Source organism: Vicugna pacos, chromosome 6 (genome assembly GCF_048564905.1).
Source record: "Vicugna pacos chromosome 6, VicPac4, whole genome shotgun sequence".
In the NCBI taxonomy this organism is placed as follows: domain Eukaryota; kingdom Metazoa; phylum Chordata; class Mammalia; order Artiodactyla; family Camelidae; genus Vicugna; species Vicugna pacos.
In genome coordinates this window covers 61,781,931-61,809,483 of record NC_132992.1, presented here as the reverse complement: position 1 = coordinate 61,809,483, position 27,553 = coordinate 61,781,931, and the positions used below count along the sequence as shown (strand labels likewise).

The 27,553-nt window shown below is 38.1% G+C and overlaps 1 long non-coding RNA gene across 2 annotated transcripts; it reads right to left on the bottom strand.

Annotated features, from left to right (window-relative positions):
* Positions 1-17,368: 17,368 nt before the first annotated feature.
* LOC107034785 (uncharacterized) lies at positions 17,369-27,536 on the bottom strand. 2 transcript variants are annotated; one of them, XR_001460316.3, is made up of 3 exons: positions 27,283-27,536; positions 26,095-26,211; positions 17,369-17,459 (listed from the first exon to the last, which is right to left on the bottom strand). It is a non-coding gene; the product is annotated as an uncharacterized lncRNA (long non-coding RNA). The 2 variants fall into 2 exon arrangements; XR_012073664.1 differs by having other exon boundaries at positions 27,305-27,535.
* Between the last annotated feature and the right edge of the window lie 17 nt (positions 27,537-27,553).

The window sequence follows — 27,553 nt, the reverse complement described above, 5'->3', positions numbered from 1 at the left end:
CTAGAGGTAAGAAAATCAATGTTTAAAGAAGCTTACAGAGGAACTTCCAGAAAGCCCTACAGTTGTAGGTAATGGAACCAAGACTTGAAATTGGGTCTGGCTGGCTCTGAAAATTCTTCTCCTAAGAACTACCATATACTCTATCTCACAGTGAAGTCTCTGGAGACAGACCACAGAGATTCCAACTTTGGCTCCACCACTTACCAGCTAGATGGCATTGGAGAAGTTTCTTAAATTCTTGGTGCCTCAGTTTCCTCATCTTAAAATTGGGAAATATTAAAATGTAACCCATATAATTGGTCAGAAGCATAACGATGTACAAAGCACTTAGTTCAGTGCCTGGAATACAGTAAATGCTCAACAAATGGTAGCTATTTTAATTTTTATTCATTCAGCATAGCACTTATTGAATGAAAGCAAATTGAGCACTTCAGGGAAGATAAAGATAAATATGTGATGTCTGTACTCAGGGACTATACAGTTCAGGGGGGAGAAGAGAGATATGTAAATAAATAATTCAATACAAGGCAGACAATGATTTAAAGTTGAGAGAGAGAGAGAATCTCAAATAAAAAACAGAGTATATACAAGTTGGCATAATCCGCGATACTTAAATGAAAGAGACAACATTCAGTCAAAAATGTATGGAACACCTATAATTACAGGGTATAGTTCAACATACTGAAATCAAAAGAGGGAAGTCTCACAGTCTAGAGGTGTTTTATCTTCACAAATCAGATTATATGATCATGAAGAGCTTCTTTGTTTCCTCCCAAATACCCCAAAGACATATGTGGAGGGTTTTCTTAATGTTAATGCTCAGATTACCAAACCAAATTAGCTTGGTCCCAGATGTTGGAACTCCCTGCACCCTTGCCTCCCACCCCACCCCACCCCACATCTCCAGCACTTTTGTAGTTAATTGTACATATGGGAATTCGAAACTAAAGAGAATATTGTAATAATAAAGGCCCATATGGAAAATCAAAGAGATCCACATATGCAGTATTGATTCATAAGAGGCATGCTAGAAAAATGATTTCTCATACACTCAAAATAATATGTTTGAGTCATTATCAGTAGTTCTGGAAGATTTAGCCATTGTCTTTATAACTGTTCTCCCATTCAACCCTCTCTGAGCTCCAGATTTATAGTTTCAGCTGCTTCATAGCTCACTTTAATATTTTACTCTAAGCTCAAGTGTTAAAATTTTGTGTTGGTGATTTCTCTCCCTCAGCTAGTTCCTGCTGCCTCTTCTTTAGGTCCATTGATGGTCCACAATGGTCCCAGTTCTTTTAGAGTTTAAACAACAGTGTCTAACAGAAATATAATATGAGTCACACATAAAACTTACAGTTTTCTAGTAGACATATTTAAAATGGTTTAAAGTTAAATTAATTCTTAAATATCATATTTAACTTAATACTTAAAATATTATAATTAACAGTAAGTAATATAAAAATTAACATATCTGGAAAAACTCTAATTGAAAAAGATACATGCACTCCAATATTCATAGAAGCAATATTTACAATAGCCAAGACATGAAAGCAACCTAACTGTCCATTGACAGAAGAATGAATAAAGAAGTTGTGAGATTTGTGTCTGTGTACACACACACACACATATACACACACTGGAATATTACTCAGCCATAAAAATAATGAAATAATACCATTTCCAACAATGTGGATGAAGCTAAAGATTATCATACTAACTGAAGTAAGTCAGATAAAGACAATTATCATATGATATCACTTATATGTAGAATCTAAAGAAATGATATAAACAAACTTATTTACAAAACAGAAATTAACTCAAAGACACAGAAAACAAACTTACGATTACCAATGGGGTAAGTGGTAAATTGAGGGGTGGAGAATGGATAGATTAGGAGTTTGGAATTAACATATACACTCAACTACATATAAAATTGATAAACAACAAGGACCTACTATATAGCACAGGGAACTATAATCAGTACCTTATAATTTAAAAGATGAGATATTTACCTTCTCAGGTGAAAATCTTAGAAATCCATTATGTTTTACATTTACAGTACACCTCAATTTAGACCAGCCATGGTTCAAATGCTTAATAGCTACATGTGGCTAGTGGCTGTCATATTAAACAATGCAAGTCTAGACCTTAGAATTACCTTTCACTCTTTCTCACGCTTCATATCGAAACATTGACCACATCCTTGCAATGTTTCTTAAAACTCTCTTGCCATTTCCATTAACTACATTATTTCTACATCTACCAAGTATCTTAATTATCTTACAGGTCCCCCATCTATGTGTTTCCTTGTTCTAATCTATCAAATATACCACTGCAAGACTAACTTTCCCAATGTGCTACCAAGAAACCAACAATGGCTCCCAATTACCTTCTAAAAATCATTCAAATACCTCACCCTAGTGTTCAGCGACCTCTGCAAATTGCCCCCAATCACATTTTACAGCCTTATTGTTTTCATTTTTCCCCTCCAAACACTCTCCTTCAGCTAATACAGACTACAGGTTGTTCCCCACTTACTTCTACATTCCCAACTCTGTTCCTTTGGTCATTGATCCCCTTTTCTGCTTATTAAATTGTTACCATTTCTTCAGAGTTGTTGTTGAACTCACTTTTTCATTAATACTTGCCTGTTCTTCCTAACTAGACAGACTTTCTTCATTCTTTCGTAGTACCGTCCTGTATGTCTCATGCAATTTAAGCAAATCTATCTCGATTTAGAATCTTGTGTATATTTTTCTTCATGTCTGGTATTTTTGCCATAATCATCTGTGCCACAAGCACTTTAACCACAAACATTTTCTCCACACAACTAATTGATTCTAAGGCAATTTTGCTGTAAAAGATTAAAAAAAGAAAAATAAAAGAGGGACATTAAAAAGGACATAATGAAACATGAGAAATTAATAACACAAAAAGACCTATTGCAAAATACAAAACATTTGAATACACTTCAAATGTGTATAAACTCATAGCAATACTGTGCAAATAACTGATTTTATTTTGTGGTTTTTACCTAAGCACTTGTCTTTCCTTCACAAGACTTTATACTTTTTATTCATTTTAACTAATTATTTATTTATTTGCTTACTGATTTGTCTTCTTGTTTGGTATCACATTTTTTTCATTTTTGCTAAAATTTCTCCATTAAAAGAGGTATCAATTTCCAAATACTATTATGCATATTGGTAAACTGAACTTTGGACTGCATTGTGAAAGTCTTCTACACTATTGTTTGTTCTTGATATATTGTGACATGTCCATTGATAGATGTTCCAAAGTTCCATGGGAACTGTGGATCCACCTCTGTGCCTTTCTCCTCCAATGTAGTGGGTTTCAAAATAAGAAACCAACTCTCAGGGCAGATCATCATCATCTGTCATGATTTTGTATATGTCAAACTGAACTGCTAATCAGTTATTTTATCTTGTATGGCAAAAGTGTCTTATGGATAATTAGTCATGCAGAGAATATGTATGTAGCAAAAATGCAGCAAAGATGTCTAGAGCATAGAAGCTTACACTTGAAGTGCCTGCAACCATTTTTTCTTATCTCTTCTGTAGTTTAGCCTGTGGGCCAGGATAGTGTCTTTAAAATCCCGGTATCCCAGGCAGCACTTACCTGGTTCCCTGAATCTACAAGCAGATAGCTAAAAGAAGCAAATCTCTGAGCTCCATGGTGGGAGGAAGAAAAGTATGGGAAACAAACTTTTTTTTAGTGAACTATAGTTGACTTACAATAATATATTAGTTTCAGGTATACAACATAGTAATTCAGTAGTGATTTTTATAGATTATATTCCATTTAAAGTTATTATAAAATATTGGCAATATTCCTTGTGTTGTACAATACATCCTTGTAGCTTATTTGTTTTGTACATAGTAGTTTGTGCTTCTTAATCCCCTACCCCTATCTTGCCTCATATCTCTTCCCACTCCCTGCTGGTAGCCAATAATTTGATCTCTTTATCTGTGAGTCTGTTTATATTTTGTTATATTCATTCACTAGTTCTATTTCTTAGATTTCACATGTAAGTAACAACATAAGTATTTGTCTTTCTTGTCTGACTTATTTCACTAAGCCTAATACCCTCTAGGTCCATCCACGTTGCTGCCAATAGCAGAATGTTGTTCTTTTTTATGGCTGAGTATTCCATTGTATACATATGTACCACTTCTGTATCCATTCATCTGCTGATGGACACTTAGATTACAACCATATCTTGGCTATGATAAATAGTGCTGCTACGAATATGAGAACGCATGTATATTTTTGAGTTAGTATTTTGTTTTCTTCAGACATATGCCCCAGAGTGGAGTTGCTGGATCATATTTTTAATTTTTTGAGGAAACTCCATAATGGTTTCCATAGTGGAAACCAGTTATATTCCCACAACAGTGTACAAGGTTTCCCCTTTCTCCACACACTCACCAATATTGGATATTTGTGGCCTTGTGAATAATAGCCATTCTGACAGTTGTGGAGTAATAACTCATTGTGGTTTTGATTTGCATTTTTTACTAATTAACAATGTTGAGCATCTTTTCATGTGCCTGTTGGCTATCTGTAGATCTTCTTTGGAAAAACATGTCTGTTTAGGTTCTCCGCCCATTTTATAATCTGGCTATATTTTTCTTTGATATTGAGTTGCGTGAGCAGTGTATATAATGTAGATATGAACCCCTTATCAGTCATTTCATTTGCAAACATTTCATTTGCTGTGAAAAAGTTTTGAAGTCATTTGCTTAACTTTGGTTTTGTTCCCTCTGCCTTAGGAGACAGTATCAAAAACCTATTGCTTTGATTCATGTCAGAGTGTTTTGCCTGTTTTCTTCTAGGAGTTTCGTGGTTTCTAGTCTTACATTTAGGTCTTTAATCCATTTTGAGTTTATTTTTGTATATAGTTCAATTTCACCACTAGTTTTTGGTCTGTCCAGATTGTCTGTTCCTCCTGGTTGAGTCTTGGGAGACTGTATGTTTCTAGAAATGTATCCATTTCTTCTAGGTTGTCCAATTTGTTGGCATAAAACTGTAATATTCTCTCATTTTAAAAAATCTCTGTGATATGGGTTATTTCTCCTCTTTCATTTCTTATTTTGTTTATTGAAGCCTCTCTTTTTTTCTTGTTAAGCCTGTCTAAAGGGTTATCAATTTTGTCTGTCTTTTGAAAAACACATCTCTTGGTTTCACTGATTTTTTCCCCCATTGTTTCTTTTTTAACTGTTTTCTCTCTAATCTTTATTATTTCCTTCCTTTTGATGACTTTGGGCTTTGGGCTTTTTTTTCTTATTCCTTTAGATGGTCGGTTAGGTTTTTTATTTGATATTATCCTTGCTTCTTGAAGTAGGACTGTACCACTATAAATTTCCTTCTTTGAACTGCTTTTGCTGTATCCCATAGATTTTGGAAAGTTATGTTTTGGTTTTCATTTGTCTCAAGGTATTTTCTGATATCTTCTTTCATTTCTTCATTGACTCACTGGTTTTTTAATAGCATATTGTTTAGTCTTCGCATGTCTGTGTTTTTCCCATTGTTCTTCCTGTGATTGACTTCTAGTTTCATACTGCTGTGGTTGGGAAAAAAATCTTGATATAATTTCCATCTTTTTAAATTTGTTGAGACTTGATTTGTGGCCTAGCATACAATCTATTCTGGAGAAAATTCCATGTGTATTTGAAACAATGTGTGATGGAATATCCTGTAGACATCGGTTACATTCAACTAGTCTAATGTGTTACTTAGGACCAATGTTTCCTTATTTTCTGTCTGGATGATCTGTCCATTGATAAAAGTGGGGTGCTAACATCCCCTATTATTATTTGTAATGTCAATTTCTCCCTTTTGTCAGTTAATATTTACTTTATATATTTAGATGTGCCTATATTAGATACATATATGTTAGCAAATATTATATACTTCCTTTGTATTTATCCCTTTATCATTGTATAATGACTTTCTCTATCTTTTGTTACAGAATTTGCTTTAAAAACCATTTTGTCCAATATGGGTATTGTTACTGCAGCTTTCCTTTTATTTCCATTTGCATGAAATATCCTTTTCCATCTCCACACTTTCAGTCTGTATATGTCTTTAGATCTGAAGTGAGTGTTGTATAAGTACCATATACATAGGTCCTAGTTGTTTTTTTTAATCCAATCACCCTATGGCTTTTGATTGGAACATTTCATCCATTAATATTTAAAGTGACTATTGATAGCTGTGTACTTTCTGCCATTTTGCTACTTGTTTTCCAGTTTGTTGTTGTTCTGTGTGCTTTCCTTGTTTCGGTTCTTCCCTTGTGGTTTGATGATTTGTGTGTGTGTGTGTGTGTGTGTGTAGTTCTTCTCTGTTCTCTCCTTATTTCAGTTCTTCTTCTGTGTGGTTTGATAATTTTCTTTAGTGGTATACTTGTGTTCCTTTCTCTCTAGTTTTTATGTGTCAATTGTAGGTTTTTGATTTGTGGTTACCAGGGGGTTCAAATATGTTGGCCTGTAACTATAAATTCTTGTTTTGAACAAAGAGTCATTTACATTCAAACACATTATAAAAGATTACTTTTTTTTTACTCCTATACTCCATGTTTTGTGTTTTTGATGCTGTGTTTGACATCTCATGTTTATACCTTCACTATTTGCTGTAGTTGTAGTTAATTTTACAATTTTTTGTCTTTTAATACTTGCACTAGCTTATTTTAGTGGTTGACCCACAGCCTTTACTGTATGTTTCCCTTTACTATTGGGATTTTTCCCTTTCTGATAGATTATGATTTCTTGTTGTAGCTTTTTCTTTTTCCACTTAAAGACCATTTAACATTTCTTTTAGGGTAGGTTTAGTATTGATGAACTCCCTTAGTTTTCCCTTATCTAAGAAGTTCTTTGTCTCTTCTTCAATTCTAAATGAAAAGCTTGTCCCCGAAGATGGCAGAATAGGGAGATTGTGAGCTTACATCCTCTCATGAGCACACCAAAATTACAACTATATACAGAGCAACTATTGATCAGAAAGACTGGAATGTATCAGAAAAGACTTTCTGCAACTAAAGATATAAAGAAGGAACCATAATGAGATAGGTAGGAGGGGCAGAGTTGCCATATAGTCAAGACCCATACCCCAGGTAGGCAACCCACAAACAGGTGAATATTTACAACCGCAAAGGTTTCCTACGAGGAGCAATGGGTCTGAGATTGACATTGGGTTCCCCAGCCTGGGGGTCTTACACCAGGAAGATGAACCCCCAGAATGTTTCACTTTGAAGGCCAGTGAGCTTTACTTTCAGGAGACCCAGAGAGCTTGGAAAACAGAGATTCCACTCTTAAACCGAGTCCACAAAATCTCACATACTCTGAGACCCAGGGTAGAGGCAGCAATTTGAAAGGAGCCTGGGTCAAACCCACCTGCTGATCTTAGAGATTCTCTTGGAAATTCAGGAGCAACTGGAGCTCACTTTGGGGACACAGACATTGGTGACAGCCATTTTGGGGAGCTCATCCTGCCATATGAACACTGGTTCTGGCAACTGTCATTTTGGAATCCTCCCTCTAGCTCATTAGCATAGGGACCCAGCATCACCAATCAGCTTGTCAGCACCAGAACTGAGATGCCTCAGGCCAAACAACTAGGCAGGCAGAGACACAGCCCTCCCACCAGCAGGCAGGCCGCCTGAAGACTTCCTGATCTCACAACTGCCCTAGGACATGGCCCTGTCCACCAGAGGGGCTAAGATCTGCCCCACACACCCATGCACAGGCACTAGCCCCAGGGCCTCAAAAGCCCTGCAGCCAAAGACTCCAGCACACAACTCCACCCTCTGGTGGACGAGCACAGCCTCGGGATCCCCTAGACCTCGGCCCCACCCACCAGCCAGCCCACACACCAACTCTGGCTCCCTCCAGGGCCTAGCACCCAGAGACCCCGTAGCCTGGCTCCACCCACCAGCGAACCAGCACTATCCCCAGGAGAAAGACTATAACAAGGGACAAAGAGGGATAGTACATAATGATCAAGGGATCAACTCAAGAAGAAGATATGCACGGGTCAGGGCCAGGGCTGTGGTGGTCCCAGCTCCAGTCAGAGTGCTGGACCGCTTTGAAGGTGCCAACAAGGAAACCAACATTTTAAAATAGCTTTTCATTATTCAGGCGACAAGAAATACCCCAAAGGCAAAACGTTTAATGTGATGTTTTTCCTATAAACTTTACCTGGGAAGCCAAGATTCAAAGTCAACCCTTAGCCTAGAAACTGTCTTTGAGGATGTGTTTTCTAGGCAGTTATTTTGGAAAGCACTAGACATTAGAGAAAGGGCTGGAACCATTACTGAAGTGTTGTCATATTATAATTCAGATATAAAATAATAAGCTTCATCACCATGTCGAGGAGTATTTTTCCAATACTGTATTTTGATTTTGGCTGAGGATAGCACCTGAATTCTCCCAGGTAATACCAAACTCTACATCCAGGGCCATTCTTGGGTCTTTGTTCCAAGATGATAGAGCCCAAGTTTACAAAGCAGTGGGCCAGTAGTATGCAAAGAAATATAAAAGTTTCTTCAGATGAAACCAAATCAATGAAAATAGACTGTGAAGTACACAAGTGAGAGGAGCAATCATTTCAGCCACCTGTCTGAAATGCACTCATACCCTTAACGCAAATTCAAAGCAGGCGAAACAACACTAAGTTTTGGACCCACGTCCAGGGCCCTTTTCTTCTAAATATGGAAATAGGTATTTAAGTCCCTGGTGCATTTGTACCTACTGTCCAGGTTGTTTCTATGATTCTGCCTACCGTAGCATGACTGCATCTTATCCCCAGGCAGGAAGCTCTCTCCACCTTGCTGACTGCATCAGCTGAGTTCCATTCAATTATGCAGAGGTCTAGGAAAGTGGACATAATCCAAACTAAAGGCAGTGAACTACTTAGTGTTTTAGACTTTTTTCCAGTTCCTAGTGGCCTATCAACTACAGCAGGGTGACGAGTTTTTAGAGCTGGTGTCTTCTGAAAGCTAAACAGAGACAACAGTTGCTGGTTTATTTAGGTCTCCTGATTATTTAATGCCAACAGCAGAAGTTTCCCTGGGGAGTTTAACCTAAGAAGGAGTTTACCCTATGAGTGTTTTTATAAAAATAGGGCCATCAGGGTAAGGCCCCATTGCAAGGAGCCATTTCCCCATCCCGCAGCAACCGCAAGCAGGAGGGCCTAGCCCTGCCTGGGATTGGTCCCCACGATGACACTGCAAGACCGACACAAGCCACTGCTGCCTCTGGTGGCGAGATGAGATGCCTTAAGGAGGTCCCCCTTTCTCGTTTTAGGCTGAAGCTGGCTTGTGACCGGCAGAAACGTCTCCATGGCACCTTGGGAAAGGCTTTCCCAGAAGAAAGACTGGACTCCCTGCCAATGAGGTCCAGTGAAGATGAAATCATTTTACTTCGATAATTTAGAACTGGTGACCTAGTTTGTATCACAAATTGATGAAAAAGGGAATATGAAACATACCAATAGAACTTCTGTATTTGGCTTCCTCATAAACTATAGAAATACTATGACTGTTAATTGGTCAAAGTGGTGCTACATTCTACTTGTACGAATGGACTAATAGCTTATTTGCTGTACGTCTTCTTTTACTTTGAGAGGAGTGATGATAATTCAGCATAACATGTGTTTATACAGCACTGCTGACAAACATTTCTCATTATAAAATCCATGGGGCAACAGTAAAAATACCTTTGGGGTGGCCCTCAGACTGCTGAACATATTTAATTCAATGAACTGATATCAAACAATTTTAAGAAAACCGCCACAATAGGAAGGAAGAACTGTGATGATTTAAGCAGTTTTGTAAAGATCTGCCCCAGTAGAGCTTGCCATGACAGTAAATTAATTAATTTCAGTGACAGTAATCAGGTCACAAATAGAGGGCTTGGGCCAGGGCTGGGGGTGGAAGGATGTGGGGAAGTAATGCTGGGGGAGTGGAAACAAGACAAAGAGACCATAAAAGCCTTTTTTTTTTGTGGTGGATCTTTGTTTGAAGTTGTCTTTACTACCACCAACTGAACAACTCTATTATATTTATGCTTCTCAGTGTGGCTTATGTAGATTCCAGGCTTCTTGAGAGAAGCAACCTAAAGTATTCACCCTTTCTTTTACTTCTTAATAATAATAGATTTTAAAAAGCCACGTGTAACCTGTGGTTTCTCAGGGTGTGTGTGTGTGTGTGTGTGTTCCATAAAACTTTACACAGAAAAGAAAATCATAACCACCTTCTTTTGGACTCCAAAATAGAGCACAGATGGAAAAAAAAAGTGTATTTACTTATAACAGAAAAAACCAAGAGTCACTTGGACAACATGATTTATTACCACAAAATACATCCCAGGCACTGTCCAAGGCACTTGCATGACACATAAGGTCATTTTTTTGACTTCCAGAGACCAACTGGCTCTTTGTGTTACCATCTTAGATGTGTTCATCCGTATGTGTTTAAGTTTCGACTAACACATCCATGAAAGTCCCTGTAATTTATACTGGGTAATTGTTCCTGAATTGCTTAAATAACTGTAAAATTAATCAAATCTTTGTCTTGCTGAATATACACAGAAAAATGTTACTTGGAAATACCTTAGAGTTGGGCATTGATGTTCCACGTAAGTCAATGGATTGTGGGAGACTTCACAATCACTGGCTCGCAAAATTGATAATAAACACCATCTCCTACGAGAAAGAGAAGGAATCTAACTTCCCGGTGTGTGCCACCTGCCTTTTGCCTAACAAATCTGTGGAGGACCCACGGGTGCCTCTGCTGTTCTGTGGGGAGAGAAGTCATCTTTGAGATTAACTATCTTATGTTTGAACAAGGCCTAAATGGAGTGAGTTCCATCATGTGTTCTCACGACTCATGCCACCTAAAAAGCATTTCAGGGTTAATTATAGCGAAAAAATTCACCAGGAGATTGGAAATGTCTTCTAAATACTTGAGCAAAATTTGTGTTGAAAATGAACTGTTGAAAGAAATATAACCATGTGCCTTTAAAATGAGACCTCTGGAATCAAGGGACATAAAGCAAATGCCAAAGTTCATGATCCCCCTCCCTCCCCTACTTAATAAAAGCACCTATATTTCACCAGAAATAAAATTTTATTAGCAACATGTCAAATATGTTTTAAAATACAGTGCCCTTTCTTCTCCCTCTCAGTTTAAAAAACAATCCAATAAAAACTCTAAATCATGACCCAAATATTTTTTAAATGTGAAAAAGACATATTTTAGATTATGTAACAGATACACATTTCCCCAAATAAATGTTGTAGAACACCATCTGCTTGATATTTGGGTGTGTTCCCGCAAAATTAAATGTCTGCTTTTCTCCTTCCATTAATGGTTTGCAACAAATTTATGACACTATATTTCACAATAGCTAAACCAACAATTTATGACCGCAGGGGAGCCTGACAAAAACCACTTGGCATGCTCAAGTTAGACAATTTACATGGCTCCCTCATGTACACCAATCCTCCACCCCTTACTCAGATGCCAGCTGAAGAGAAGAAGGCCCGCAGCAAGGGGGGAGGCGGTCTCTCAGGGAATAAAGCTCAAGAAGGCATTCAAAACAAGAAGTTGAAGTTCCAGGTACCATTTTTCAGCTCAAGTTTACCAAATTCTTCCACCTATGCAGACACCTGTAAGTCTGAATTTAATATAGATGTTTTTATAAGATTTTCTCAGGTTTGGCCAAGCAAGAATTTGCCAAATTCTTATTAACTGTGAAAAAAATTTTCATCCTTAGTCTAATGTTTCCAAATGGAGCACCCTCCCTTTTCTGGGTATAAAATCAAGGGGAAAAAAAAATCAAGAAAAGAAATTTACCACGTGTTACTTCTGGACTGATTAAGAATGGTACAGCACTACATCCATGTTCTCCTTCTGCACTTGATGTGGATAAAATCTGTAAAAGAAATCATTTTTCTAGGTATTTTACCAAGCAAAATATTGTAATATTTGTGGCCAATTTGGAAAACTATGATACTTACTTTTTGCCTGTCATTTCTTTACAGAAAAAAATTTCTGTGGAAAGCAGACAAGAATGCATTTTCTTTGAAAGCAGTAAGACTACAGGCTCGAGTGTGTATTTCCATCCTCAAAGTGATGTACAGCCTCACTCCCCAAAGAGTGGTCTGCGGACCAGCAGCACCCATATCACCTAGGAGACTTGAGAAATGCAGACTCTCAGACCCCATCCGAGCCCTACTAAAAAATAGTTTGTATTTTAACACGGTATCCAGTAACTTAAAATGCACAAGAAGAGTAGAGAAGTGCTAATGTAGAGGAATGTTCTTTATTCATCCAACTATATAGTAATCCTTATGGAAAGACAGAAACTTTAATGGGGAAATTATGCCTGAAAGATTTAACCACAAATGTAACAACAAATTTAGACACGGTCCACTTAATAAGGAAATTAAAGTCCTGAAACATGATGCAATGCTGACGTGTAGCAATGAAGTGTGAGAAAGGGGTGGGGTGGGGTGGGGGAAACATAAATTTAAATTCCAAATATTAATCAACACTCATGGACTGCTTGAATTAATCACACATGATCTTCCTTTGTCTCCAACTTACGGTATTGTCTTTTGCAAAACATGTAGAACTGATCACTATTACATTGAACTCCAGAAACATAAAGATTAACTTTAGTAAACAATTATTTAATGACTAAGTACAGTAATTATAAAAAGAATTGTATCAAGAAACTGTGATGAATTCTAGTTTGAGATACTCTGGGAAACTTTTCCCAAAGGAGTTCAACCAGTACTGCAAATTGTTGCTTTCTTCCAAGTACTTTTGAGCAAGTCAGTATCAGTGACAGAGGGAAGGTGAGAGGAAAAAGAATTAGAACCATGACCTCCACGTCCAGCGGACTGCAGACAGGGGTGGGGCTGTGGTTCAGGGAGGAAGCCAGTGGAAGAGAAGGAGCATGGCTCCAGTAGCTGGTGTGAGAAATCCCAAGGTTCATCTTAGCAATTCACCGACACAAGGCAAATGAAAGAAAGCTGCCCTTCTAACCTTGCACACACTACATACAACTCTCAGGCTGTGATTTCCCGATTCCACTTTTCCTTTAAGGCTCTCCTTGACATTAATATTAACCTGGTTTGCCCTGTAAATGAACATCAAAGTAGAGAGGTCAGGGAGGAGGCACTGCTCTGCTTGTACACTTGTTTCTCTACCTCCCCTGCAATCTTCTGTGCCCCAGGGATGAGCTGAGGCCAGCGACGCTTCCCTTCTGCAACACTGGTTTTCTGTCATGTTTCCAAGTATAAAACACGCTGCAAAGCAGAATGTACTCCCCTTCTGCTCTAAAATCTAGCTCAGTAGACCCTCTCTTCTCCAAGTTCACCTTCTTAGCTGCAAACACCTTTGGAGACACATCTTTGATAACCATCCCATAATTTGCAAAACAGAAATGTAGAAAAGAGAACTTCCAGTTAAAGCATTCCTACATTTTAGAAAACAAAACCAAGCATCTCCTAGTTCCTCCCTCATCAGTGAACTGGCTGGCCAAAGGCACTGTGCATCATTCATCCGTGCATCCTCAACCCTGGCACAGTGCCCGGCTCATAGCAGTTGTTTAACAAATGGTGGGGAACTGCACTTATTTCCACCTTATCTAGCAATGACCTCATTAAATCTTGGGATGTACATTGAAATCCGGTCACGTGTTTGAACGTAACCACTTGCACAAAGGCTTTAGTCTTCTTTTCCATTTAATTCCTATTTTTTCTTTTCTCATCTATCCAAGGGGCTCCTTTTCAGGCATATTTCATAGTAATGCCACATATCAAACAATACCATGCTGAATAGAATCTGATCTTCTGTATCACTGGCGAATGAAAGAAAAGATCAGCACATTGAGGCTACCTGGGTGCGGGGTGCACAGCAGACACAGGAAAGAACAACTGACTTCAGCAAGCAGACAAGCGACCCCCTCACATGAAGCCACTTTCACTCACAAATCCTGTTCCTTATTTCTCTGCGCCTCCTTTTTTTTCTTTCCTCTTATCTTCACTTTCCCTCTCCGTTTCGTTTTCTTCTTCTTTATCAGGTCTTTAGGCTGTTTGGGCACCCACAAGATTGATCAATATTACAAAAGGCACTCAGATTGCCCATCCTATCTTTCTTACTCTAAGCATGGCTCTTGTCACCAAAGAAAGGATGTCCAGGTTCAAAAAAGTCATCACTGGTCTCCTACCTTTCATCTCCCATAACAGATCGTGCAGGACGGAGTCAGCAGAGCAGGTATGTTTAGGGTCTCCCTGTTTATCAGTTTGTCGTGGTAAAGTGACAGCCATCTTACTGGATAACTCAGAGAAGTTTACATACTTTAAATACAAATGATTATTTTTAATAAGTCAAGATAACGTTAGTCAACTCCTTATCTATGAATTGTTTACTGGAAAAGAAATTAAACGCGATGTGTTTACCTGTTTTGAAATCAACATATACTTAAAAGAAAAGTATATTCACAAATACCACCGGTTTCTAAGATAGTTCCTTCTCTACAGAGAAATGTAAGATTCAGAGAGTTCAGATACTGATGTCCCCAAATGAAACAGACCTTATGTCTGTTATGGGTTCACTGCCCAAGAGTTCTTGCTTTAAGATTACTGACGTACGATAAATATTACAATTTTACACTTTCTCGGTAATTTTTCCTCTCCCTCTCTTTCTATACCAAAATATATGCATTTCTATCCTCAAGCAATTTCAATAGGTGGCATTTCTGTAAGTCACATCCGCTCACACTGGTGTGTTTTCCTTACTGATACTGTCCTAACCCAAGCCAACTGCCCCTTTTGGTAAAAAGTTTTAAAATATTAGAGAGCTAATTCTATTTTTTTAAAAAAGTATATAATAACATAATTATTCCACCAACTTTGGAGTTTATTCAATTAAGAGCCCCATTGTTTAAGAAATCTATGTTTTAATAGGTGCATTCTGAGAAATAAGGTATGGCCTAAACAGTAAAATTAAGTTTTTGAACTTTGCTGACAAATTTTGTCCTTAAATTAATTTTTAAATATCTATATTTGTGTGTCAAAGCTATCTCACCATTCATATTGAATTTCCTTAAAAATTAGCCTCAATTATAATTTTTCAATTTGTTCTAAAGCAGTTTTTCCTGACTCTGATTGAGCAATTAAATATAAACCTGATACTTTTATCAATTATGTATCTTTTAACAATGCATGCTAATTAGGGCATCAATATTTTTTATACCAAAAACATCCATGTTAATCACCCAGATAATTTATCAGAGGGAGCAAATAGTGAATTAAAACTAAAAGCAAAATTCTCTTGAAGAGATAAAAGCCTTCTTGGTTACAAGATGGCATTCAACAAGGAAAGATACAACGGTGACAAGTCACCATATTTAGATTTGCGAAAACCTGAAGGTCCAAGCAGTGCCCTTGATTATCAATAAGTATAAAGTGCTCTGAAAGCACATAATTAGTAAGCAACTCGTTCCAAAACCCTTTAATGTTAACAATATTTTTCCATGCCCCGTGCAACCCTGACTTTAGATTCTGACCTTCATTATCCTGGTCTCTCCAATACTCATCTTTGGGTCTTTGGTATTTTCTTGAATATACCTTTGGCACCTAGTTTTCCAATCTGTTTTATCAGTTAATGACAATTCTTAAAATGATATACGCCACAGAACATAACTCCAGACACTGAAATCAGACATCTTACTCAAACCTCCAAGAACATTATGGAGCATTTCAAACATTTCAGGATCTATCCAACTTGTTAAAGAATTATCTTTAAAATTGCAAAATATAGGAACGTATCTAAACTTCACCATCAAAGGCATTCTGAGACATTTTGTCAAATAGTGAATGGTCGACTATTATACAAAAATCAGTGCAAAGTTTCATCCAGACAGCCTTAAATCAACTCTTACATGAAGAAATAACATCATGTAGAATTTCTGTTGTCCTCATCAATTTTTTGCAGATAAGATTTTTTAAATTATCTGCCTGTTAAAATCAAATGTTATCTGCCTACCCTTTTCCTGAGCTTCATAGCCTGTAAGAATGACATTACAAATAAAATTAAACTCACCTTAAGGCCCACCACAAATCTTAACTGACCTCTAGAACTTACAGGTAAGCCCACCTGCAAGCTATTTTCTTAAATTTCACTTTTAAAAAGAAAACTCTATCAAGCCAAAAAAAAAAAAAAGTAAAATGGATCAGTGTGGAGTGTTCTGGTTGTTACATTCAGCAGTTAAATTGCAGTATGTTTGCCCCCGTCTTGAATTGCCACTAATGGTAAAAGGAGAATGGTGTCAACCACTTATTTGGCACGATGCTTGACAAGCCAAAGCCTTTCAGAAAGAACCTACCCTTCCTCTCATCATTTACAGAAAATTAAATTCATTCCATCCTTAATCCTCAGGGACAAGACATTATCTGTTCAATCTGAATCTGTTACTTTTTGTTACTTTCCACTAAGAGTGGTAGAATTTGGAAATAGGGGGCTTGAAATGAGTCTGTGTAAAAACTTGATATAGGTCCCCTTTCCTACACATCTTATCTTTAAAAACTGTTTGCTTCTAAAGCACTTATTCTCTGCTTTATAATATGTGGACATATTTTCAGTTTGGCTGGATGATACTAAGGACTGCTGAATAGTAACCAGGGTTCTCTCCAGTCAGTTCAGCATGCATCTCATCTTTGATCTCAAGGGCACTGGTAATTAGTGCCTTATGTTAACATCATCACTATAAACAGTTCAGGCATTTAGAAACAAGGTATCAATGGACTGTAACAGTTACTTTAATTCATTTTATAAATAAGCAACTGAGAATTTTGCTCCAAGTGGCTGCTAGTGTAGCCCATTCCATAGATGGCATTCTCCGACGCATAAGGCACAATATGATACGAATGCAGCTCTTCATAATAGAGAGACTGAGAACAGCATTCCTGTACCATAAACTTCAGCCGTTTTCTTGTATCAGAATAAGCAGTCTTATAACAGGGAGCTTCTTTAAAGTATTCATAGCTCTCCTTCTCCGTCTCTAGATGGATCTTCCTCAGCAAATTGTTAATTAACACAGACCTTCTTAAGTAGGTTTCTGGGTCTTCAAGAAACCTGAGCTTCTCCAGAGAGAGTTTAAGAATGCAAGTCCTGTCCTCGGGTAATATCAGGTGCTGGAAAACAAACACATCATTAAATCTACATTTTAGAAAAGTGAAAACAAGAGCCTTTGCTATTGACCAGACTCAGAAAAATGAAAAAAAAAAAAAAGGTAATAAGTAAACCCTTACTTTTGGAAAATACCCATGGTAATCTTGATGTAAATCTTCTTCTTCTGCATATTTTCTCTTAAAGTAGGCTACTTTCGACGTTGTTAATGTATATGTTAATACTTTTGTTGGATAAGCTAAACAAAATAAAATAATTGGAGAAAAGTCAGATTCTACTGTAGCAAAGAGTATAAGTTCTACTGGTGAAAAGAAACTGGTGACCCCAGAAATTAACATTCTCTCTTCATTTACTAGACAATGTAGTGAAGCAGACAGTCTCAACTGTCCCGTGGCTGAAAAGCCTGTTTGCAGGCAAATATCACTATTCAGACCCAAAATAGATGTTCTACATCAGAGAATTATAGTTACTTCCTTATGCAGCCCCTCAGAAATAAAGTGCATACTTACCAATCCTCTATTTAATTCCATGCCATTGAATGTCAAAACATACCCAGGTTTGAAGTTGATGCCCGAAATGCAATGGAAGGAGATGTTATTTTTCATCATTCTTTTAGTTCAACTGCCTCATTACAGAGGGCATTTAATGTTGCTAGGCATTAAATTTGTTTAAAATGGTTGGTGACCCAATTAATCCTTTAAAGAAATAACTGCGTGTCTACAGACAAACCCTAAGACATGGTCACGGTATAACCACCCTCATAACACATTGCTTAATAGACGTTAACTGTACGTAAATAAAAGGTTTATACAACGTAATGACTAGAAAACTTGACCTTTGTATAATTTCTGAAAGTGAAAATTTTTATTCCCTCTTTTAAAATATTATTGTTATGAATTCTGACTTGTTTAAGGAAAAACACTGTTCTGAAAGATTTTCAGGTTTGGTTGAAAGGGAGTTTTTAGTGTGTCCGCTAGGTGGTGCTCATATCACAGAAAAGAGGCAAGTTCGGCCTCAGAAGCTGAAGATAGATATGGCGAAAGCACCGAATCTGGAATTCAAGTGGTATTTACTCATTCAGTCTCAGTGGGCCAGATCAGAAAGAAAGTTCATACTTAAGCATCATGAATTTGACCCCTAAAAACAGCCTGAAATATTTCTAGGTATTAAAACCATTTGAGTCACAAAATGAGTAGTTTATTAATGTGCTGGTTACAGAAATTTACAGTCAACACATTTGCTGTTCTTCCTCTAACATCTTAAATTTTTTGAATTTTAAATATGTGCTCTTCACGAACATGCCTCTTCTAAGTTCTTCCTCCACTCGGTGGCATCTGTGCAACATTTTCTGTAGTTTTTCATAGCTGGTTGTTTTTCCTGAACCAGCAGGAGAAGCTACAAAGATCACACCAAAAGCATTCCACTGTGGACTATAAACCCAAGAGAGCCTTAAACTGAGTTGGCATGTTTCGTAAGAGAAATAAGAATTTTAAACCACTGGTGTGTCTGACCTAAAAAGAGACAAATGTGTAAATGACCATTTACAGTTGAAAGAACGTCAATAATTGCTATACTGTATACAATTCCTGAATTCAATAAGCATATCTCAGTTTGTATGGTTTGGTTTTTTTTTTTCATATTTCAAAAGAGTAGGAAAAAGGAGAATAAAATCGATTGTAATGAAAACAAAGGAAGCATCGCTGAGTCCAGTTTTCTCAGGGGCTGTTTTCAGTAAACTACATCTGCTTAGGTGTATTTTTTAAGGATTTAGTCAAATAAGTAGGTAAAGCTTTGAGTTGTTCTGTGATGACAGTTAAGTATTGTTACTGATTTCTTTTCAAACTGCTTAACTAGTTGATGCCGCAGTGGTTCTCAAAAGTCAGTGAGCGACAGAATCATCTAGAGAGCTCCTAAAGATGCAGACTGCTGGGTCCCACTCCCAGATTTCCAATTCTGTAGGTGTTGGCTAGCAGTAGAGAGTTTATATTTCTAACAAATTTCCGGTGGAGCTGATGGTACAGGTCTGGGGACTGCATTTTGAGAGCCTCTGTGTCATAGCATTAAGCAAGTGTAGTAGTAACACTATGACAAAAAGTTGAAAAACAGAACGTTCAGCCAATCACCTGATTGCCTAATCATCAGAATGCCAAGCAATCGGCTTGATTGATTTTTGTTTTTGGTTTTCTTACTGCTATTGTGACATGGGCTACCTTGGCTTAGAAGCTTTAGCATCATGAGTAAAGCCAGACTCCATTTTAACTAAACAGCGAAGAATGAGGTCACTTTTCAACATAAGTTCCTGGGTTCACATTGAGAAGGACTGATGACTGTTATTAGCATAATAGCTGAACAGGTCACTGATTTTTTGTTAACAAGGTTCAGTGAATTACTATAGTGCAGGAAAGGGTGAGGAAAAATTTGGAAATGTACATATTATCTATCTATCTATCTACCTATCTATCTATGTCTATTCATTTTATTTTACAAGGTAATGCAATGTCTAGAGCATTTATGACCAATTAAAAACCACTGAATGAATGACACAAGGGAGGGCAGGTGGCAGTGTGGAGAAATGAATGTCAAATAAACCAAGTGATGATCTGGAAAAGATATTTTTTATTTAACATCAAGACCAAAATTTACACCAGCAGCTCCAAGGTTTATAGAGATTCTGTCTGCTATATTCAGGCAGTTATCGTAAGATAGAGAATACATTAGAGCCTGGAAACACAGTAAATTCTCAGGGGTCTGGATTTGTGTCTCAGCTCCATAGGCAACACACTTAGCCACTTAGTTTATTGCTCTTAAAAAATACCGCCATGGGTTGTTGAAATGCTGAAAAGCTTTCACAGCTGGTATCAGCTTGACAATTACTTCCTCACATGCTGTTTAGCTATTTGCAATGTTTTCAGCATCCCATTTTGGAGGATGCCTTTAGCCACTTTGAGGCTAAAATATATAGCAAACATAAGTTCCTACATCTGTTTTCTTGGCTGGATGAAAAATCAAAAAATTCAGAACTGGAAACTATTTATTGATCACATGGTTCAGCCTACAAGATTTACAGATGAGGAAACTGTGGCCCAGAAGGGTTCAATGATTTCCAAACTGGTGTGTGGCTAAGAGTTTGGGTTTTGAAGTCAGATGGAAGTGGTCTAGCTCATACATTTCTTAGTTGTGTGACCTTGAGAAAAATACATAAACTCTCTACAAATTTCATTTGTAAAGTGGGGATAGAAATAATACTGGCTCACAGGATCACTGAAATAATTCGTGGAAAGTGACTGGCACTGTGCCTAGCATATAGTGAGCACTCAATCAATCCTAGCTCTTCTTAGTGCCAAGAGGCACAGACCTATCCTAGGAGCAGATCCCAGCCTGGCCTTCCAGCTCTGACCTGAGACTCCTTCCACCACCCTGCCTCCTAGAGATATTAGATTATGATTAGAAAGTTAAAACACTGCAAAAGAATATTTCAAATGGTCAAGTTGAAAATAGTACAGGTTCTCTAATAGCTCCAAGAAACTGCTTCTGTATTTATTGTCGCTGGCCGTACATTTTGGGTGAAGGAAATGTAACTTTTTAAAAACATCCAGATAGTCATTTGGAGAATTAATTAAAGTTACTCTGAATTTCCAAAGAAGGTCACCCTGTTATGACCCAGTAAACATTTGTAAACCTATTCCTATAATTCTCCCACCATAAAAAGCCAAACTCAGACCAGCCTATTATTCAAATAAAGCTGATGAAATAGACAAGAAAAAGTAAAATGACCTTAAATCTTCACAGTCAGCATCCTGAGCATATAAATTATAAAACTGAATTAGGCTGAGCCTAAATTTATCTCTGAAAGTAAAATGGCTAATGCTGGCTTGAACATTCAGATTGTTTGTAATGCTCTAACCTCTGGGCACATAAAATATCTGTGCCACCCTCACTGGATTTCCTAGTCCAAGACTTCAACAAACAACAAATTAGAAGTCACAGAACAGAATGACCATCCCTGTCATCACAGTTCTGATGTACAATTTATACCTATTTCTTTAAATAAATGTTTTAAATGTAATTACAAATGATTGGTCAAAGGCTCTTCCTTCTTCCGCTTCTGCCCCTAGACAACTGAAATCTTATTATCGTACAAAAGTGATTTCATTTGGTGCACGGCCCACGGGCAGTACATTAAGGAAAGATCATCCACAGATTAGTTTACAAACACTTCGAGAGTACAGACGGTAATAAAGGAACAACTCCTGCCATAGTAACCCATTCTTTGTCAGAGACCATGAAGAGCCAGAGAGATGGTCAACGTATCTTAATTTTGGTAAGGTTTTCATCTTCTTCCCTACAACACCTTAATCAACACACTGCGAAACCAGAGTTGAGACCTTCCTATTGGATGTGTGCCTCTGTAGCCAAAGACAAAAGAAGAGTTTGATCAATGGGGAAAATAAGGTGGTTCTGGTCTCAGATCAACAACTGACTCATGATGTGGGCAACTCAAGAGAAACTGTCTCGTTCATTTCTCTTTGCGTGGTGTTAGCCTGGCATGGGCCTTAAAAAGCCTTTATCCTTTCCTATCTAAATAATGCTGTGCTCACTGCAAAGCTACCAAAACCCTCCCTGAGGACCACGGGCACTTCTGTTTAGGAAGAGTTATTCCATCTGTCACTGTGAACCACATTCCACCATCTTGCTGCACGGTTTCAGATATCTCAGCATCACCTTCTAGGGCCATCCCATGGCACTGGTTCAAATCCCAGGTCTACATTTTATTTTCTTAGTGACTTTGGACAAAGTGCTTAATCTCAAAAAGCTTGAGTTTCCTCATTGATTAATTCAGGCTAAATATCGAACTCATTGAATTGTATGTGGATGAAATAAGATGACGTTTAAAAAGCACTTACTAAGTGCCTTCATATATCCACGTATATTCTGCTCAATAAATATTAGGTATAGTTATTGCAGCGGCCTCATTTTGGAAGTCATACATCTAAATGCTACTCAGCAGCGCTATGCTGTACAGGGGACATTTGTCCTCTCTTTAGTGGTGAGCCCAGGTTGCATGAAAAATACACGAGTACATTCAAGAAGGCAGACACATGCAACATTCAAGGCTGGAAGGCTGTGCCTTCTGCAGACCTTCAGCTTTGTTGATATTTAGCAATGTGCCATCAGCCTTCCCCCTCATTACCCCTTGCCTGGCACCCTTCTGGATAATACACTCTAGAGGAACAGAGCTCAGTGCCAGTTTTTAGCTCTGAATCAATGGAGTAATTTGTTCCTTCAGATTATCATCCATGCAAAGCACATGATTGACTCCACTGGCAGTGCAGAACGACCAAAAGTTGCAGCTCCTGGAAAACTTTCTTGGGAACTTCCAGGGCTACTGACAGCCAGAGAGTTAAACATGTTTCTCAAGAAACCAGAAGCACTGGGGATAGCCCCAAGCACAGACGTGGAGTACTAAAGACAAGACCACCAGTTCCACACGCGCATCTTGTTCCACTGGTGATGGTTTCTGAACCAAAGAGAATATCATTACATGGGATATGACCAGCCATGTGATCATGAAATTCCCTGTGGCACTGCACGGAAGCCTCGCCTCTGTCACGATCTGGCCCCATTAAGGAGAGAGACCAAGTGCAGTGGGTTTCGCAGGGGAACCCTGTGATCTACCACCCCTCAGAAGGGTTTTTTATGCGCACAGCAGTGGTCTTTTGAAAAGTACCTCATCTGTGTCACCCTCACTGCCTTCTACTTTGACACCACCGTCAAGTTTGGGTATATCACCAAAACATTTAGCCCGATATCCCAGAAAGGTAGTAGGAAAACATAAAATGGAACCAATCATTACCTTTACCAAGAATATACAGTCGTCCCTCAGTATCAGGGCATTGGTTCCAGGACCCCCACGGATACCAAAATCTGCAGATGATCAAGCCCCTTATGGGGCAGTCGGCTCTGTATCTGTGGGTTCCGCGTCCGCAGACACCGAGGGCTGACTGTATAAGTCAGGAGTTGGTATAAGTATAAGGAGTTGGTTGATCCTCTGCCCTCACCATATGGTGTCTGATTGGTATTGCCACCCGGAGGTGTTCTAATAGTGAAATGTTCTTCATTCACAAGGCACCTTTATTCTAAAGACCGGTAGGTGCTTAACTAAACTGCATTGTGTCAACTCAAGCATGCCACCCAAGAGATGATCTTATCCGCCATGTTAGACATGGAGGAACTGAGCCATATAGCAGTAAAACGAGTAGCATGTGGGGACAGACCTGAGACCCTAGGCTCCTGAATCCTGAATCTCTTTGTAGTACCTCCAGCCTCTCGTGATGACTTAACCCACACTGCCTTTTAATAAGCATTTAATATCTAACACAAACTCTGATGTATCACCGCAGAGGGGATTTCCCAGCTTTAAATCTCTGCTCCTTCCTTCCTAATCATCATAGACTCTTGTATCTCTACCCACCAAGATTTTTCTTATTGCATTTTACTTTCTGTAACTTATCACATTAAAAAGGTTTAAGTTTTTCTAAATATTAAATTATACTACATTACCAAACACAACACTAGCAAACCCTAAGTACTCTTTAAAATCCTACACCCCCACTGAGAATTACTGCAGCAAACTAGATGGCTCTGTTTTTAGCCTGATAGAATATATTTAGCCAGGAAAAAATAAAAAATAATTGTGTTAGACTAAAAAGGGGAAACAGTAAAGTATTGAGACTATTTAGACAGACAACTTATTAAAAATAAAGCTGAGGGTGGGGAGGATTGACAAGGATTAGTGCCTCCCGGTACCTGAAGGTGTACTTTTTCCTAAGTTTTAGCGCTGCAGTGTTATGGTCAATTTATCCTCTGTTTCTGAAATCACTACTTTATTTTAGCCTTTTCTGGGTTTCTGAAGCAGACTGCTTTGACAGAACAATCTGAGCTGGTTATACCTTGGCTTTTATACCTAAGCTATTGTTGGGATGCCAGTGTTTTGACAGCTAAAGCCAGCTGGCACGAGGCCTCTGTGGAGAGCCCAGATGTAGAGGCAAGGGCCTCAGCATCTTGATCAAACCTTTCAGCATTTCTCCATGTTTCAAAGCATCTGCTAAATCTCATGAAAGTCACATGACACAAAACTGAGCATGGAATGTTCCTAAACACCTAAAAACTTCCAAATAGAGTATATGAGGAAAAAGCTGGAATTAGAACTCGATTTCAGTTTTAACCTGCTTAAATCTCAGCCTTATCTAAATCTCATGACCCTAAACACACCCCTCTTTGTACACTATGATACGTACAAGTACAGCTGGTGTTCCCATTGACAAGAGAGACAGATCCTTAACCACAAATTGGTGGAATTTATTTCATGCTCTAACTTAGGATCTACCAATGTCTCTAGGATTAAAGGCTTACATTATACTGATTTACTTGATTTATTTTTTTTGAAACAAAATTCCATAACTTTCTGATGAATTTGTTTAAACAGAATATGTTCATCAAAATTTCACGGTAAATATTCCGTACATTATACATTCATGATAGAATAAAAATTAAAATTTAAGAACCCCTTTCACTTGACCTTTTGATTGTGACAGTGGTCTCAATGAAAGGGCAGACTCATTCACATAAATTAAAGGGCACTGAATGATTTTAAACTTCTATGCATATTACAAAGAGATAGGATGTGTATAAATTACGAATGCACAAGACCAATGCATATACATGAGCCAATACTTGTGGCTGCTTTACTCAAACTTTCCTCAGATTGATAGCATGGCTAGAGCTCTGCATGCATCTCAGGACAGGCGACAGTTAATCTTACTGGTCTCTTTGGATTTGTTTCTCACTGTAAAATGCAGTAATTATGACGGAGTAAGGAAAAAGGGTGGGTGGTATTAAAGACTAGTGAAAATAATATTTTGATGGTTCAGATAGTCATCTTTTGTTTTTAGTCTTCTTTCCAATTTTAGTTTTTTTTTTTTAACAGATGAGACAAGGAAGTATTTAATTTTACAATGAATAAGCTCTATGAGGGCATCGCTTTATTTTTTAAATTTTTTATTTATTTTTAAATTTTATTCATTTATTTTTTAATTGAAGCATCAATTTACAATGTTGTGTCAGTCAGTCATCTTTAATGCTTGAAATGATTAAGCTATAGATATTTCAGTGAGTGACTATGGAGATCAGCAACTTTAAAGTCCCATGATATCTATAAAAACTATAAAAATAAACTAGACCAGAATACATTTTCAAATAGATTTCTAAGTAAAGTTGTTCAATTATTTATTTTTACAAAGAGAGGGAAGGGAAGGGAAAGGAAGAAATATGACATGGTATATTTTCTTGAGTTTGATTGTAATTTGCCAGGCTGGTTACTTTTAGGAACTGGACACTGATAGCTCAGTACATGTGAAAGTTATACAACCCTGGAGGGCTGAACACACATTAAAAGACTGTATTATAGCTTGAAAACTGAGTTTAAAATGCTTACCACTCATGGGTTTCTATCACTATGACCTCAATACAAGTTAAATTTTAAAAATCACCACAATTTCTTCCTGCAACTTGGGGAGCTCTCTGCATTGCCTTCATTTCACACATGCACCCGTGTGCTCATAGGGTTTCTGCTTAATATTTTCCCTCAAGCCAGGCTACCTAACTTGTCCCGCTCTATTCACTTGGGTCTTAGAGAGAAAAATCTGCCAGCCCACAAATGTCCTTTCTACAGAAAATCTCTATTGACTTCTACCCAGCAACCCTCTATATAAGCAACCTCTTATATTGATCTTGTAAGTTATGGCAATGCTACATTAGCATTTATTTCTCTGGATACATATTTAAACAGTGATTTCTTTTAAGTTAGTGATTACCTGGTAATGCTGAATCAATCTGAAAAGTGTATTTCTAGGACAGCTTCAGAAAATCTGGTGAGAGTTCCCCTTTGCACAGCGAGCATTTCTCACAGCCTCAGGCTCATGAATGGCTACCTGAGATTTTGAAACAAGGAGACAGACACAAGTAACATTAGAAGAGTCACAACTGCACTGACTTGAACTGGTTATCAAGTCAGGGGAAAGCATGCAGTGGGAAGACACTAAGATGTTTGAGGTGGGATTGATCTGGACCCAGTAGATAAATAGATAAACCTTCAAACACACACAATTATTTTAATGTTCTTCAGATTTAATTGTAAATATAGGAATTTTAAGTATCCTAAGAAATGTGGAAATAAGTGAATAATAGATCTCACCAACCATTTACTGGGAGATTATTTTGGTGAGATCAGTAGGTTTTTTTTTTAAACCAGAGAAAATATACTTAATTTGTTTCTAAGTACCAGATTTTGTATTATATCAAGAAACATTCTCTCTAAAGTAACAATCCAGCAGTTAACTCAAAACAGACTAACTCAATAATTCACTGGAATATACACTATTTCTCACAAGATTTGAAATAGCCAAATGGTACTTTTTCTTTGAAGACAGTTTTTCTTTAAAGAGCCGTGTTTAACTGCACCTTTTCTACATGGAATGTATGCTTACAGATCTCATCATCTTCTATATTTAGAGAGATGAGCTTCCAAACGAAGATAGGCAGCCAATGAGGAGGATCCCATTAAAAGAGAGGTGAGTTACTATGGTTACTTTTCAGGAGATTGAGTAACAGTGAACTGGCTGCTCCTGGCCAAATGGACCTTTTCCAGAGCAGGACCTGAAAAGAATGTAGTTCTCCATAGGTGTTGATTCAATTAGTCGAGACGACACTGTTGTCATTTTTGCCTTAACGGCAAGCTTTCTATGGGAGCTCACTGCTTCCAGCCCTCCTAGCTGCACACAGGCTGCGAAGTCAAAGGGAAAACAGGGAGGACCGAAAACTTCCCAACACAAACCTAGCAGTGACAGGCAGAGGAATCCTCAAGACCACAAGATTAAAAAAAAAAAAATCAAATCAGATTATTCAGTGGGGATCCCCAAACACGTCCCTATCCACACCTTCAATGAAACGAGTCTCATCTGAGTCTCAAAAGAGGGCACCTGCCTGGATGAGTCCGGACGTACCTTGCGAGCTGGGTCCACTCACCAGGAGATGGGCGCATCCACCTGTTTCATAAAGGCGCGGGGTTCTGTGTTCCCTCCCGCTTTTGCGGTGCTGTCACTCTTCAGAGGGTGCTGACAGCAACGGCGGCGGCAGCAGCGCGACGGCGGCAGCAGCGGCAACTGCAGCTCGCGGGCAGCCCTGGCTGCTGCAGGTCCGTCCCTCCAGTCTCTGAAGCGCCTCTCGCTCCGGGTTCTGAACGCGAGGCGGGCGCGCAGCTGTTCTCGGCTCGCA